Source organism: Hemiscyllium ocellatum, chromosome 11 (genome assembly GCF_020745735.1).
Source record: "Hemiscyllium ocellatum isolate sHemOce1 chromosome 11, sHemOce1.pat.X.cur, whole genome shotgun sequence".
Taxonomy (NCBI): domain Eukaryota; kingdom Metazoa; phylum Chordata; class Chondrichthyes; order Orectolobiformes; family Hemiscylliidae; genus Hemiscyllium; species Hemiscyllium ocellatum.
The window spans coordinates 13,417,496-13,434,126 of NC_083411.1; the positions used below are offsets into that span (position 1 = coordinate 13,417,496).

The 16,631-nt window shown below is 40.6% G+C and overlaps 1 protein-coding gene across 1 annotated transcript in view; it reads left to right on the forward strand.

The window, feature by feature from the left end:
- Positions 1-16,631, forward strand: part of il1rapl2 (interleukin 1 receptor accessory protein-like 2) — a 496,025-nt gene that overhangs the window by 56,990 nt on the left and 422,404 nt on the right. The gene's annotated exons all lie outside the window — the stretch shown is intronic.

The window sequence follows — 16,631 nt, forward strand, 5'->3', positions numbered from 1 at the left end:
TCATAAATCAGAATTTGCTTTCAGGGTTATCTGAGTATGAATCTCGCAGATTGTTACATTTATTTTTCATGTCAGCATGGCTTTTGAACTCTGCTCTTTTTTTAAAGTCAGTTGCACATGGGATGCGAGCCAACGCCAGCTTTTATTACCCACAGTTACTTATGCAAGGGGCAATTATTTCCAATTGTGTGAGTAGAAATATGAAAAGGCTGAAAGGAAAGGGTCAATCATTCTTTCTTTCACACAACTGGTACAAAGTCCCATTGAATCGTAGCTGAATACAAGAGATGGGACATCATGTTGACGTTGTCCAGACATTGAGGAGACCCCTTCTGGAGTACTGTGTCCAGTTTTGGTTGGCTTGTTATAGGAATGATTAAACTGGAGTGGTTCAGAAAAGATTTACCAGAATGTTACTGGGAATGGAGGGTTTGAGAGATATAAAGAGACTGGAACTTTTTTCACTGCAGTGTGGAAGGCTGCGGAGTGACCCTTATTGAGGTTTAGAATATCATGAGGGTCGAAACAGTATGAATGGCAAAGATCTTTTCCCACAGAAGAAGGCATATTTTTAATATGAGATTCACAAAGAGGCAAGTTTGTTAGACAGGGTGTGGATCGTGTGTGGAACCAACTGCCGGTTAAAATGGTGGATTTGAACAGTTGCAAATGTGTTGCTGGTCAAAGCACAGCAGGTTAGGCAGCATCTCAGGAATAGAGAATTCGACGTTTCGAGCATAAGCCCTTCATCAGGGATTTGAACAGTTACAATGTTTAAAAGACATTTGGATAATATTACAACACGGGGTAAACTCTTCTGCTTAATTTAAAACCAGCAACACATGAAAAGATTTATCTTGTGCAGTAATCTGTAAAAATTTGAGTGGCCAAGAATTATTTAAAATAAAGAACTTTGTTTCTTAACGTAAAGAAGAGCATAATTAACTAACAACTATGCACCAGTCCTTACTCTAACCTATATTTTACCTTCTCTTTTGTAATACTAGTCTGATAAAACTCCCAGTTAAGATTTACAAAACAACACTTCTTATCTCAAAACCAGGCAACTTTTGGTTCTTCTATTTGGATCTTCCTGTGTCTCCTTTTCTTCTTCTCAGGGTTCCTGCTTCACAGGTTACTGATCAATAAAGGTACTTTTAAGAGAATTATTTTTCAGGCAGTCTTTTACCCACTGGGCTTGGCTGTTCTCCTTCCAACTATTCAATTTTTCCCTGGTGTTATACCCTAGAGCATCGAATTGTGTCATTGGCTTTTAAAATTGTCTATATACTCAATTCAAACTTGATTGGTAATTGGTGTTTTCTCGGGGAATAATTTAAACTGAATGGCCTATTTTGAATCCGTTTTTTTGTTGTTTCCAGGCAACCAGCTACCCCAGTTGCTGGAGCACATGTTACATTGTTGAAAATGTGTTGCTGGAAAAGCACAGCAGGTCAGGCAGCATCCAAGGAGCAAGAGATTCGGCGTTATGCCCGAAATGTCGCATCTCCTGCTCCTTGGATGCTGCCTGACCTGTTGCGCTTTTCCAGCAACACATTTTCAGCTCCGATCTCCAGCATCTGCAGACCTCACTTTCCACATGTTACATTGTGTCTTATTGTGAACCCTTGGTGCTGTCACTGCTAGCTTTTAACTCTCTTAAAAAGTATAGTTCACCCACATCTTCATAACACCCCCCTTAAGAAAAAATGAACAATCAAATTGAAAAGATGGCTTCATTTTTTTCTCTCCTTTTAAAACACATTTCCCTAACATGCAGATAACTTTAATTAAGTTTACCTTAACTTCTTCCCATATACCTGCATAAACATAAATAAAGACAAATCTCATCTAAACTTATCAGTTAAATCCACGATAGTACATCTGTGATTACATCTTCTGGCCCACAACATGTATGATTTTAAAATAAAAGTCCGTAACATAAGACTCCAAAGAAATAGTCTCATATTCTTATCTTTAAAACGTTCTAAGAATGTAAGCAGATTGTGGTCAGTGTACACAATCACCTCTGACATATTGTTCGTGACATACACATTAAAATGCTGTAAAGCCCGTACCAAACTCAGTCGTTCCTTTCGATTGTGGAGTATTTATTCTGGTGGATGTTGATCTTCTTCGAAAAGTAACCAACTGGCAGTTCAATCCCATCCTCTTTAAAAGGTTTTTAAAGACTTTAAAAGGTTTTGAAAGTCTTGCTGTAGCTAAAACTGGTTTGGTGGTTTATATCAATTTCATATAGTCAACTGCCTGCTGGCATGGTTCTGTCTCCTGAAACGTGTTCTTCTTCAGCAATTCTGTTAACAGTGGTACTACACTGCTGAAGTTTGGAACAATTTTCCGATAGAATCCGCTGCGTCTGAAGAATCGAAGCACCGCTTTCTTCAGGGTTGGTCATGGGAATTCCTCGATGGCCTTCGTTTTTGCATTCCGTGGGGTCAACCTTCCACGACCAATGTTATGTCCCAAGAACATCACCCTTATTTTTGCGAATTCTGTTTTATTTAAGTTTATCACCAGTTTTGCTTCTTGCAGTCATTCAAAGACCTCTGCCAACTGTACCATGTGATCTTTCCAGGATTTACATCACTGCAGCATCCAAATAGACTGCACAGTTGGTTAACCCAACCACAACTCTGTTCATGAGTCTTTGGAATGTGGTGGGCGCGTTCTTCATTCCAAAGGGCACCAATGTAAGTTGGAGTTACAAATGCAGAAATTTCTTTCGCCATCTCCGATAAAGATACCTGCGAGTAACCAGGCATTAAGTCCAGCTTGGTAATGTATCTGGCTTGTCTGATTTTCTTGATACAGTCCTGCAATCTCAGAATTGGATATGAATATGATTTTGTAACAGCATTGACCTTCCGATAATCCATGCAGAATCATTGAGTCCCATCTGATTTGGGAACTAAGACAATCGGCGAACTCCAATTGCTTGGTTCAATAATGACCTCCTCGAGCAATGGCCTCGACCTCCTTCTAGACCTGTCTGGCTTTGAGAGGATTAAGCTGATCAGGGTGTTGTTTTATCAAAGCAGTATTTCCTATGCCTACTTCATATAAAGTAGCATTTCTCCTCCCCATCTGACTCTTATACTGCAGTAACAAATCTTTCAATTGCGTTCTATGTTCCTGAGACTGATAGCTTACTAACATTAGTGGGCGGCACGGTGGCACAGTAGTTAGCACTGCTGTCTCACAGCGCCTGAGACCCGGGTTCAATTCCCGACTCAGGCGACTGACTGTGTGGAGTTTGCACGTACTCCCCGTGTCTGCGTGGGTTTCCTCCGGGTGCTCCGTTTTCCTCCCACAGTCCAAAGATGTGCGTGTCAGGTGAATTGGCCATGCTAAATTGCCCGTAGTGTTAGGTAAGGGGTAAATGTAGGGTTGCGCTTCGGCGGGTCGGTGTGGACTTGTTGGGCCAAAGGGCCTGTTTCCACACTGTAAGTAATCTAATCTAATCATATCCCACTCTTCAAGGACTTCTTTATTTTTTAATCTATTTTGAGGCACCTCAAAATCCATATCATCTAGATTTGATTCCTCACTCTGCAGGACAATAACTAAAACCTGTTCCTCCACGTCATTGTCTCTAGTATAATATGGTTTCAAATGTTCACATGACATACTTGATACCTTTGTTTTCTATCTGGCATCTTTACTAAATAGTTCACCTGAATCAACTTTCTCTCAATATAACAGGGACCACTAAACCTGGCTTCAAAGGGAACTCCTATCACTGGAACAGTACTAACGCGTCATCCCCTCAGGAAAACGTTCGCGTCTCAGAGCTTTTATCTGGCACCTACTTCATTCTATACTGTGCCCTCTTAAGGTGCTGTTTAGCTAACTCACTTACTCAGTTTAATCTTGCCCTCAGCTCCGATACATAATCTAAGATCTCCAACTTCAGTCCTGTCAATTTTTCTTTAATTAATTTCAAAGGGCCTCTCACTTCATGACCGAATATTAATTCAAAGGGAATGAACTGAGTAGATTCACTTGGGGCATTGCGAATGCTAAATAATATGAATGAGATGCCTTAATCCCAATCATTCCAGTGTGCTCTCAATATGGTCTTCAAGGTCTGATGCCACCTTTTTAAAGCTCCCTGGGACTCAGGCTGATACACGCGGGATTTAAAGTGCAGTGTGCCTAAGCTATTCATAACCTCCTTAAACAGCCTAGCAGTAAAATTTGATCCTTGGTCTGACTGAGTCTCTCTGGGTAGCCCATGCCATAGAAGAAAGTACTAACTCCTCTACTACCTTTATTGCCTTGATACTCCGTAATGGAATTGCCTCCGGAAATCTGGTAGACACATCCATTATGGTTAAAAACTACTGGTTCCCACTTTTAGTTCTTGGGAGGGAACCTACACAATCAATTAAAACCCACGTGAAAGGTTCTTCAAATGTGGGAATTGACAATAAAAGTGCTGGCTTTATTACCACCTATGGCTTACCTACCATTTGGCATGTATGACATGTACGGCAAAAGTTAACCATATCCAGGCCAATAAAAATATTTTTGTACCTTAGCCTGAGTCTTTTGTACCCCTAAGTGACTTCCTACAGGTAGTTGATGTAATACCCATAACACCTCCTGTCTGAATGCTACTGGCGTCACAATCTGGTGCACTTCAGCCCATTTCCCCTCTGCACTAACCTGCCGTGGTCTCCATTTCCACCTAAGGATTCTATCTTTCAGGTAATAGCTCTCCAGAATATTCTCTGCCTCCTTTTCAGAGTACGCATTCCACATATATATCTTTTATTGTCTTGTAATGCTGTTGCAAGTCTCTTAGCCTTTCAGGACTAAACACGTCTGTCTGACCCTCTGCCTGTTCAGGTTTCTCCTGCACCATTACTTCAAACTGAACCTCAACTCCTTCATTTTTCTCTTCACTTTTCGCTTTGTGCTGTGACTTATGATAGTGGGATTTGGTTATCACACAGTCTGGGAAAATACCAGAATATTTCTGTTTGAACTCCTCAGCTTCTTGGTCTTCCTTGGGCTTCTCCACAACATAGGGTTTCACTCCCACCTTGATCCTGCCAAAGTGAATTCCTGGAACTGACACTCTGTCAATCACTCCCACTGTAACTTTCCCAGTCTTGAATTGGCACTCCAACCTGATTTTACATATGGGAATGCTAAATTTCTGTCCATCTAGCCCTTAAATTTCCACACTCTCGGGCAACAGATCAGAAACAGTGCATATTCGCTTATCTCTTACTATCAGTCACTGGTTAGATCCTGAATCTCTCAAACTTATAACTTCTTGTCCTTCTCCCCGTGTTCTTTCTGAGTAAAGTTTACCTACAGAGGTGAATTCTTTATAGAGATCAGGTACTAACTCCCTACCCAGCCCCTGCTTCGACTTCGCACTCTCCTACAGCTCCTCGGCTCTTCTTGGGGTCTCCTTTACTACCTTCACAAATGCCACTGACTTAGCTTCTTTTATTACATCTTTTCCCACAGTGCCTTTCTTTAATATCCAGCATTCTGGCTTTATGTGTCCCACATTACTACACTGGAAACACCTGAGGCCTTTCACCTCCTTTCCACCCTCTTGGGCTTCTTTTTTATCCTGTGGTAAATTCTTACCAGTGCACTCTATTCTTTGTTTCATAGTGTAGGATCTCCCCTTCCCCCAACTTCTGTCCTTTACGGGACGAAATTCTGACCGGAAGTTTGTCTTATGCACCAACATGTATTCATCTGCTAATTCTGCTGCCCTTCTCACTTCCTGAACTTTCTGTTCCTTCGCGTGAATTCTTACCATCTCTGGAAGTGAGTTTTTAAACTCCTCCAGCAGACTAATCTCTCTTCGATCCTCCAATGTCCTATCTATTTTCAAAGCGTACGCCCATTGATCAAAATGACTATGTTTAATTCTTTTGAACTCAACGTAAATCTGACCTGGTTCCTTCTTTGTGCATCTGAACTGCTGCCTATATGCTTCTGGTACCAAATCATAAGCACTTAAAATAACCTGTGTAATCTCTTCATGATCTCTTGATCCCTCATCTGACAGTGTGGGGAATACCACACTAGCTCTGTCTGCCAGTTTAGTCTGAACAAGCATTACCCATAAATCCTCGGACCACTCCATCTGCCTCGCCAATTTTTCAAATGAAATAAGGAGCGCTTCAACATCTTTCTCACCATTGTGGCAGAGTTTTGATATATTTGTATATATCGCTACCTTCCCTTTTAATCTCCATCCTGTTACCTTTGCTGGCTAAGTCATGACTTCTCAAGTTCAAATTCTCTCTTTTTGTTTCTTCCTTTATTCTCTCTGTCTTTGCTTAGCTAAGAACCTTCTCTATCTCTCTTTTCCTCTCTCTCTTCTCTCTCTTTCTCTTTCTTCTCTCTCTCTTTCCCTTTCTCTCTCCCTCTCTCTTTCCTCACTCTCTCTTTGTTTATCTTCTAAATCCATTTTCCTCAATTGTAATTAAGTTTTTCTGCCTTGACTGCATTTGTTTGTTTCACTGACACACCTAAGTGTTTGAATAATTCCCTTTACAATTTCAGCTTTACTTTTGTCCTTGGTTAAACCCAAATCTAACTTATTTGCTAATTCTAAAGTATGGCCTTTTTTCTTTCCTCCTAAACTTTCTTGAGAATCGTCTTCAAATCCCAGAACCTCTTTAGCAACTTTAAGAGCCATTTCTCTCACTTTTACATTAATCAACCACAAGTCACCAAAATTAAACAAATTGTCTCACCTATGTTTATTTGAGGAACTGGAACACTAACCTGCAAGTTTTTAAATCTGCTAGGATTTTTCATACCCCAAAATCTATTCAAATCTGTCTAAACCAATTCAGATCGAGCACCCAAGCCCTCAAACTGTTATGACTCAGGATAAACTCTCCTGCTTAATTTAAAACCATCAACACAGAAAAGAATTACCTTGTGCAGTAAACTGTAAAATTTGGGTGGCCAAGAATTATTTAAAGTTAAAAAAATCTTTATTTCTGAAAGTATTGCAGAGAATAATTAACTAACAACTATGTACAAGTCCTTACTCTAACCCATCTTTTACCTTCACTTCTATAATACAAGTCTGATAAAACTCAATTAAGATTTACAAAACAACACTTCTTATCTCATAACCAGGCAGCGTTCGGTTTTTCAATTTGTATCTTCCTGTGTCTCCTTTTGTTCTTTTAGGTTTCTGCTTCACAAGTTTCTGATAGAAAAAAGTACTTTTAAGAGAGTTATTTTTCAGGCAGTCTTTTACCCACCGGGGCTTGGTAGTTCTCCTCCCAACCGTTCAATTTTTCCCTGGTCTGAGATCCCAGAGCATCATTGGTTGTTAAGATTGTCAATATACTCGATTCAAACTTGATTGGAAACTGGTGTTTTCTCAGGGTTTAATGTAAACTGTTTGGCCTAATTCAATTTTTTTTGTTGTTTCCAGACAACCAGCTAACCCAGTAGCTGGAGCACATATTACATTGTATCTTATTGAGAACGCTTGGCACTGTCACTGCTAGCTTTTAACTCTCTTAAAAGGTATAGTTCACCCACATCTTCATAACAATAAGTTCATGAATGGGAAAGGTTTGGAGGGATATGGGTCAAGTGCAGGCAGATGGGACAAGTTTGGTTTGGGAACATGTTTGGTTTGAACTGATTAGACTGAAGGGTCTGTTTCTATGCTGTATGACTATGACTGTGAACCAGCTCATTTCAGTGATCAGCCCTCTCCGTGACCATCTCTGAAATGCCTCAGGAAGTGTCCCGCCTGAATCCATCCTGCATTAGAATATTGTGAGCGAGGACTGTGTTAAAGGAGAGGGGTATGCTGAACTGTGAATTTCAAGTTTCCTACCTCAGTGGTGAAAATCATTATTCAGAGCAAGAGTGGAATCATTCCTTGTGTTTACTTTCACAGAATATACGATGAGCACATTGGGTGAAAGTTAATCAGAATGGGTTTTAATCCTGTAAAGTGGCCATTTCAATAATGATATGAGTGGCAATGATGATTTGCCATGAGTATATCCAGAACATAAATAATGAATACAGGAAGAAAAAGTAAGTTATTGCTTCAAGTGCTGAAGTTATTCATTGTACCACTTTATTGTTTTGTTAATTTAATGAAGTAGAAAATGTGTTTTATGATACTTGTAGTTAAAGTTACTCAGCCCAGCTATAGAAACAGCAGCTACAGATTGTTCTTGTTTTTAATCAATGCACAGACATTATTTTGTGGTAGGAGGATAGAAGTTAAAGCACTGAAGGGAGAGTTTTGTCCCCATGATCCTTCTCCTGTTGCTTCCTTAACTGAACCAACCTGATATCTACCCACTTCAATTCTGCAATTTCTTCTTGTTCAATACATTTTGGTTTTCTCAGGTTTGTACAATTCAGTTCTAAAAGATGTTCTTGTCTCTGCTCTGTCATAACTTTGATTAACTCATGGTAATGCCTTGTGTACTCTGATCAGACTGTGTTAAAATAATCTTTCTGTTTCCTGTTTCATCATTCTAATTTTGATTTAGGTTTCCTTATTAATGATTCGCTAACCAGAGGAAATAATCTTTTGTCTTTTGACACACTTCACAATTCTGTAATCCTCTATTAAATATCATTGAATAGATTGTGATTCACAAAGGTTTGTTAATCCTGTCTCCTTGCCTCCTCTTACTGTGGAAATGATTTTTAAATGCCTCATCCTACTAACCTTTTTTTTGTGTGTGGGTTTTGCTGGGTATTTGCAAACATAACATTTGAAAGCCCACTGGATGCATCTTGAAAAAGCAGACCCTGTGTGGCTTCTCTCTGCAATGGTTGTACACGATCAATTTAGCCCATACAGAGGCCTGGATTTAATATAGCACAACCTAGCGGGTTTGAAGATGATGGAGATGAGGAAATGTTAAAATCTTGGATGGGGGTCTGCCTGTTTGCCCGTTTCTGTCCCCTCGGAATCTCTGACAGGCTAGCAGCTCTCTGAAGTGTGACTTCCTGAGCAGTACAGATTTCACCTCCAGTCAATTGACTTTGGTGCAATTTGTACTGCTCTAGTCAATTGACCAGTTGATTTTCATGGCTGAACTTTGCTGGTTTGACTTGCCCTGATGCTTTATCCCTGAGGTGGAGGCAGGAAGGAATTTGATCTTGTAAACTACAACTCAGGTTTTAATGATATGGAAGTCTCTTGCAAGGCTAGCATTTGTTGTTTATCCTTCTTGCTCTTAAGAGGTTGTTGAGCTAGAGATTTTTCTTTCCCCCTGCACAGATCAATGCATTTCCCATTTTGTTTTTTATTTCTATTCCTTCATGTGATTCAGGCTTTGTTATGCATTCCTGCATTTATTACCCTTTTGACTAATTAGAAACTTTCAATGCTACTTTGCTTGTTAATTTTTCTGTTCGCTCATGTTTACATCTTGGGCAAAGGGCTTTTCTGAATGGTTGCAGTTCTGAAACATTCTTCACCCACTGAAATGACAGGTTTGAAACATACCTAGGAATAGAAGCAAACACCAGCCTGCCTGTGGTGAGACATCTCTTTGAAATGAATGCTCATGGTAACTAACCATCAGAACATGAAAGGCAGAAAGTATCTACCTTTCCTTAATGCGTTGGACTCTCACTGTATTCTGAGGGCAATGAGAATTAAGATGAGCCCGGTGTATGACTTCACAAATATATAAAGTTAACAATAAGCTGTCAAAACAGCTGACTCTTGAGACGTTTGTAGAATATACACATCACAAATTGTTTAATGTGTTGAATGAAATGTAATTTTAATAGTTCTGGAATCAAAAAGATTCCAGAAGGGTTTTGTGCAGTGTTTGAACCGTCCCCAGTGCCTCTTCTAAATCACTATTGACTTATTTCTTACAACAGCTTCCATTGCTTGACAGTGTATATTCAGTCAGGGATATTTTACATATCTTTTTCTTGACCCAAAGTGTTCTCAATAGGCACAATAGGGACTGTGATAGTCTACAGCATGAAGAGACCTTAAATAGTGCAAAGGCATATATCTAATTTTACCATTGATGGATATATGGAGCAAAGTAATACCGATATGAAATTTAAGATTTGAAATGTCGATAAATTAACAGGGACAAGAGTTACATGTTTTTCAATATCAGAGCAATCGTCTCTTCGATGGTGGTTAATAAATCTTCCAATACTTATGTTATTGTAAGTCTGTGTCAAGCTCTAGAGAATCAGCTTCCTGGCAGTTATCCGGAGAAAGATTTGAACAACTAGTCAGGTCAAAAAAGCAGATTCTCCAGAGCCTTATTGTAAGCCATTGTTGTGGGCTTCTGTGACAGAAGTCCAACAGAACTGGACATGAGTTCTATCTTTGTGATATATCTTAACACAGATTTTTAAGATCCCATTAATTTATTTTTAACACAAAGAAGGACGGGTGTAATTTATTTTTTGTGCTGTAAATAGATACAAGTTATGTAACTGACATTGTACTACTCTGGTAAAATTATTTATTTTAAGCATCCTCACTGCCTTGAGCTGGACGTGGTGAAACTGCCAATGCGCTTGATGTGTTCTGAAGAGAAATGCTTCAAAAACATTTCTCGGGGTAATTTCTGCTACTCTGAGACAGTGTTGGCAGCAAAAAAAAATCTTCATTTGACAGTGAAAGTTAAGTCTCTTACAGATCTTTCCTTTGTTTAGATTATGCATTAAGCTGTGAAAGGAAGTGTACCTTCCTTAATTGGGCGACTGTGTGCCTGCATGACAGGAGAAAGGCGATAGATGTAAAGCATGAGGGGAAGCTCACTCAAATTGGACTCTAGGTACTGCTCTGTTTGAAGGCAGTGGTGCATTAGAAATTTCTCTGGGTTAATCCCGAACCCTGTGCTGATATTGTACAGTTATGGGTTTGAATTCCACTGCATCAGATGGTGAAATTTGAACTCCACAAAGTCTCGAGTAGGGAGCTGGGCTCATGGTGATCATGTAGCCACTGTCAATTGTCATAAAAGCTAATGTCCTTCAGGGAAGGAAATCTGCCATCTTTACCTGGTCTGGCCTAAATGTGACTCCAGTCTCATAGCAATGCAGGAAAAGGCAGGGCACGTTAAGGATCCTTGATGGAGGTTTGCATCATAGGAGCAAATATGACTGAGAGAATGGAATGAATATTTTTCGTTAAGCATTCTCTCAGGTCTGACCCTGACTTTGTTATTGAGCCTGCATGGATGCTGTCAAACCTTCTGAACCTCTTGAGCACTCTGTTTTATTTCAGATTTCTAGCAACCATAATATTTTGCTTTTATTCTCCGACTTCACACATGCATGTTCCTCCATGTTGGCCTACACATCCTTGCGTTTAATTGTTGCACCACAGCCAGCCTTGGTGTCCATTGCTTTGGCCACAAATGCTGAAATTTCCTCCTTGAATAAATCTGTTTCTTTACCTCCCTCTCCTTTCTCGGGATGTTCTTGAAAACCTAGTTCTTTGATCAAGCTTTGAGTCACCTGCCACATTAAACACGTCAGTGGCTTGGTATCAACACTTATAACAATAAGATTCCTCTGGCGCATCTTGAGATGTTTTACAACATTAAAGGCACTATATAAACCCAAGGTGTGGTTTTTAACTGTGAAATTCACCAATGCCATTTGGACCTTGGCTGGGCAATAAATGACAATCTCCTTTGATTATTTGGTGCAAAGTACTAGGGAAGCAAAATTATTAAGGAAAACCCAAGTTGGCACATGGAAAAGTTATGGAAACATCAGGCTGTTCTGAAATGTTTTACAGTGAATTGAATTTCATTTTTAAATTGGAGTCATTGTTGTGATGTATGAAACATGCAAGGCAATGTATACGAAGTATGGACCTGTTCATGATTCGATATAGATAATATTTTATTGATGTCCATAAAATTGCATATCAATATGTAATTTAAAACTCAGTATGTAGTGGTGTATTTTTGACAGTACAGACATGATGTGCTGAAGGACCACTTCTGTGTTGTACAGTTCTGTGATTCTACCTGCTTTGTTGTAGAACTGTATCTGAAGACTGAAGAGTAATTTAGAGTGATGTATGAAATAAATATGAATCTTAACTGCTACACAATTTAATTCAATGTAAGCAGATACAAGGTTTAGAGCAGCTTCCTATGCGATGTTGATGGAAGTTTCATTAGTTTAACAACAAAATTCATTGTAGAGATTGCTGCATCAGCTTTCTTGAAAAAGATTATTTGCTTATTTCTGGGTAAAAGCTGTTTTTGAGAGCATTTTATGTCCCTTTGTTTTAGGAATCACCAAATAGCATTGATAGATTTTCTATCCCAGAAGATGAGCTGAATATTTATGATATTAATATTCCTAGACTAAATCAATTTTTAATATCAACTGTGTTACTTTGTTGATTTGAAGCTCAATTAATTCTTGAAAACAAGTTGACTCGGTAAGGATTCAGGCTTTACCTCGAATACGATTCCCACTTTCCATAAACAGACCCATGTTCTCCTTCAAAATTCACAAAGGCAGCTCGCCATCTTTCCCAGAGCACTTAGGGATGGACGACAAACACTGGCCCAGCCAGAGACTCCCACGTCTCATGAACAATTTTTTTGGGAAATGCTATCACTGCTGCTCCCTTGACTGTTGCCTTTTATGTAAACAGGTAACCTACTTCATTGCCCCTTCTACTATCCCCATGAGGAATGGTCCCCCTTTTGGGTGATCCAATAATGTGTATCTCCTTCACTTGTAAACTGCCAAAACATCCTGAAGATAGAGTAAGTGCGCAGGAAGTGACTATTGGACAAGAGACTCATATGAAGACATTTGTGTGTGAGACACATCTTCACCCAGGAAGTACAATGTGAACCATTTAGGATGCACTTTAGTGCAGCCATGAAGAGCAGGTTTGGGTCCATCCCTGTCTCATGTTTTATGAGGGGAAGGGTGTCAGATGTACTTTGCCAGAAGATGACGAAACACTCTTTTCATGTGGAATTTATATTACTGCGCTCATAGAACCTCTACAATGTGGAAGCAGACCATTCAGCCCATCAGGTCCAAACTGATCTTCCAAAGACCATTCCAACCAGACCATTCCCCTCTTATGCTATCCCTGTAATCCTGCATTTCCCACAGCTAAACACCTAGCCTGCACATCCCTGGACACTGTGGGCAATTTAGCCCAGCCAATTCACATAACCTGCATATCTTTGGACTGTGGGAGGAAACTGGAGCACCTGGAAGAAACCCACTCAGACACGGGGACACTGTACAGTCACCCAAAGGTAGAATCAAACCCAGGTCCCTGGCATTATGAGGCAGCAGCGATAACCACTGAACCATCATGTTGCAGCATGGGCTTCAAAGATCGCCAAGTACAAAAACCAGAAAAATCTGAAGGCTAGTTTCCATGTGGTTCTTTTCAAGAGCAAATTTGGAGAGAATTGAATTGAATTGAATTGAATTTATTGTCAAGTGGACAGAGGCACAGTGAAAAGTTTTGTCTTGCAAGCAATATAGGCAGACCACAGAGTTAAATAGCATAGATAAGTAAATGATAGGTAACCCGGCAAAAATCAAAACACAGGTACAGACGAATGTTAAGTGTTTGTGAGTCCATTCAGTATTTTAACAACAGTAGGGTAGAAACTGTTTCGAAACTGGCTGGTAAGTGTGTTCGAGCTTCTGTACGTTCTCCCTGATGGCAGAGGTTGTAGAAAAGCAATGCCAGGTCAGGATGAATCTTTGAGAATGTTGGCAGCCTTTCCTTGACAGCGGACCTGGTAGATGGATTTTATAGATGGGACGTTGGCCTTTGTAATTGTCCAGGCCAAGTTCACCACCTTCTGTAACCGTCTCCAATCTTGAATGGTACAGTTGCCATATCAGGTAGTGATACGTCCAGACACAATGCTCTCGATGGTACACCTTTAAAAGTTGGCAAGGGTATTTGCCATCATGCCAAATTTTCTCAGCTGTCTGAGGAAGAAGAGACGTTGTCGGGCCTTTGTAATCAGTGTCAGCATTCGTGGTACTGGAAAAGCACAGCAGTTCAGGCAGCATCCGAGGAGAGTAAAATCGACATTTCAGGCAAAAGCCCTTTATCAGTATTCCTGATAAAGGGCTTTTGCCCAAAATGTCGATTTTACTTTTCCTCGGATGCTGCCTGAACTGCTGTGCTTTTCCAGCACCACGAATCCTGAACCTGATTTCCAGCATCTGCAGTCATTGTTGTATCTTTGTAACCAGTGTGTCCATGTCAAGAGTCCAAGAAAGCTTGTTGTGGATGACCACTCCCAGGAGCTTGACACTCTCACTCATTCCACCTCTGTGCTGTTAATGTGTAGGGGGGCATGAGTAACATCCCGTCGAAAGTCAATAATGAGTTCCTTCATTTGGCTGGCATGGAGAGCTAGGTTATTCTCAGTGCAGCATTTTCCAGGTGTTCCACCACCCGTCTGTTGTCTGTTTTGTCGCCATCTGAGATTCGACCGACTATGGTGATATCATCACCAAACTTGTAAATGGCATTCGTCTGGTATTTGGCGACACAGTCAGGGTTATACAGTGAGTACAGTAGGGGGCTGAGTACGCACCCATGGGGGGCTCCAGTGTTGAGTGTTAGTAAGGATGTAATATTGTCCCCAGTCTTTACTAATTGGTGGCCTGTGGGTCAGGAAACTGAAGATCCAGTTGCAGAGAGTGGGGCTTAGTCCGAGGTCACTCAGTTTAGTCATCAATCTCGCAGGGATAATAGTGTTGAAGGTTGAACTGTGGTCAATGAGTAGGATTCTTACGTAGCTGTTCTTGGTGTCAAGATGTTCCTGGGAGGAGTGAAGGGCAAATGACATGGCATCTGATGTGGATCCCTTGGTCCAATAGGTAAATCGGACAGGGTTAAGAGTGGTGGGGAGACTGAAGTTGATTAATGCCATGACCAGCCTTTCAAAGCATTTCATGACCACCAAAATTAGGGCCACTGGGCGGTAGTCATTGAAACATCTTGTATGAGCCTCCTTAGGCACAGGGATAATGTTGGTCCTCTTGAAACAGGCAGGGACAGTGGCCTGCTGCAGGGAGAGGTTAAAGAAGTCCGAGAAGACCTCTGCCAGATGATCTGTGCATGCTCTGAGTACAGACCTGGTACTCCATTTGGTTCCATCATTTTCCCTGGATTCCCATGAAGGAAAACTGATCTGACCTCTGATGAAGTGACTGTTTGAATAGGTTCGTCAGGACTTGGCAGAATAGGTGTTACTTTTCCGCTGAAATTCTGCTCAAAGCGAGCATAGAAGGCATTGAGATGATCTGTGAGGGATGTGTCATCATCTGCTATCTTGCACTGTCTCTTTTTACAACCTGTGATGTCTTCAGTCCTTGCCATTGTTGTCGCGTGTCTGTCTGAGTGTCTAGTTTGGATTCTTATTGGACCTTGGCTATCTTAATTCTTAGATTCCTTATGTTTGAGTGGGTCTCCTGATCTAAAGGGCTCATGAATGGTTTTTAGAACCTTCTGTAAGTCCTGATTCATCCAGAGTTTCCTGTTGGGGAACACCCGGATTGACTTCCTCGGTATGCAGTCCTCCACACACTTGCTGATAACGTCTGTGACGGTGGTGGCGTACTCGTCCAAGGTACCTGTGGCCTGTTTGAACACGGCCCAATCAGCCGATTCCAGACTGCATCGGAGTTGATCCTCTGCCTCCTCAGACCAGCACTGGACTTGTAACCGCAAGGGGGTCTCCTGCTTGAGTTTTTGCCTGTAAGCTGGGAGAAGAAACATGACGTTGTGGTCAGAGTTCCCGAAATGAGGGCAGGGGATGGTGCGATAGACATCTTTCACAATGGTGTAGCAGTGGTCTAAAATACTCAGGCCCCTGATGGGGCAGGTAATGTTCTGGTGGTACTTTGGAGAATGATTGCCATCCACTAATCCTCTAGTTTTTGTCCATTTATTGGTCATGATTTGTTTCCTTTCAGAAACAAAATCAGAAAAATCCTGGAAAAGCTCAGTAGGTCTGGCAGCATTTGTGCAAGAAATCAGACTTAACATTTCGTGTCCAGTGACCCTTCCTCAGAACTGTTACTCTGATTACATTAACTCTGATTTCTCTTCACAGATGCTAACAGACCTGCTGAGCTTTTCCAGCAATTTCTCTTTGTGTTTCTGATTTATGCAGCATCTGCAGTTCTTTCGTTTTTTATTAAATTGCTTTTTGTTTGTTTTTTTCCCTGCAGTCTACAAACATGTCAAATCTTGAAAGCATTGAACCGTCATTCAAACAAACATATCTGCTAGATTTCTGACCAGGCAAGGCAAGCAAGCTCATTTTCCCATTTAATTATGCAACAGATATCCAGTTTTCTGTATTGATTTTCTAATCTCACATTGGGGTTGAATTCATCTTGAGCAGAGAATCAATTAGGAACAGAACTAGTGCCTATTACTCATCCCCTTAACTGAATGTCATGAAGTAGGGTGTATAAGAGACAATAGATGCAAGACCACTGTTCTTTGTGTCTTGAAGTTCAAATCTTTATTCACACCCTGAACCCACACCTTATAAATCACATTATTTGGCTCATGTAAGAGTGACAAGTAACAAAATAGCTATACATTACAGAGC